The 645-nt window shown below is 36.0% G+C and overlaps 1 non-coding gene across 1 annotated transcript; it reads right to left on the bottom strand.

Moving 5' to 3' along the window:
- Positions 1-204: 204 nt before the first annotated feature.
- TRNAS-GGA (transfer RNA serine (anticodon GGA)) lies at positions 205-276 on the bottom strand. The gene has a single exon. It is a non-coding gene; the product is annotated as a tRNA-Ser (tRNA).
- Positions 277-645: the final 369 nt, after the last annotated feature.

The raw sequence follows: 645 nt of genomic DNA, 5'->3' as shown, positions 1-645 counted from the left end.
ATTTATAGTTATTATAAAATATTGGCTATACCCATATATTGACTACATATTGTAAAGTATATTATCGTGAAAGGAAAGGAAAGTCACTCAGTCGTGTCCAACTCTTTGTGACTCCATGGACTGTAGCCTACCAAGCTCTTCCCTCCATGGGATTCTCCAGGCAAGAGTACTGGAGTGGGTTGCCATTTCCTTCTCCAGGGGATCTTCCCCACCCAGGGATTGAACCCAGGTCTCCTGCATTCCAGGCAGATGCTTTAACCTCTGAGCCACCAGGGAAGCCCAAATTGTAGCTTATTATTTTAAACATAATAGTTTATGCCTCTTAATGCCTTATCCCATCTTGCCCCTATCCACTTTCCTCTCCACAGGTAACCACTAATTTGTTCTCTATATCTGTTCGTCTGTTTCTGTTTTGTTATATTCACTAGTTTTATTTGTTTAGAGTTTTTATATTCACTAGTTTTATCCATTTAGATTCCACACATAAATGATATTTCAAATGTTGAATTTTAGATACCTTTTTGTAAATACCATAAAACTGATTTTTTCCCATCCACTCTGACATTTACTATCTTATATTGGCCAGTCTTGTAGATTTATATTTATTGATATTAGGCTTTCAAATTTAGTTGGTTTTTCTTTTAT

The sequence above is a fragment of the Bos mutus genome, chromosome 10 (genome assembly GCF_027580195.1).
Source record: "Bos mutus isolate GX-2022 chromosome 10, NWIPB_WYAK_1.1, whole genome shotgun sequence".
Classification (NCBI taxonomy): domain Eukaryota; kingdom Metazoa; phylum Chordata; class Mammalia; order Artiodactyla; family Bovidae; genus Bos; species Bos mutus.
The sequence above is the reverse complement of the archived record's forward strand: the minus strand, read 5'-3'. Positions and strand labels throughout refer to the sequence as shown.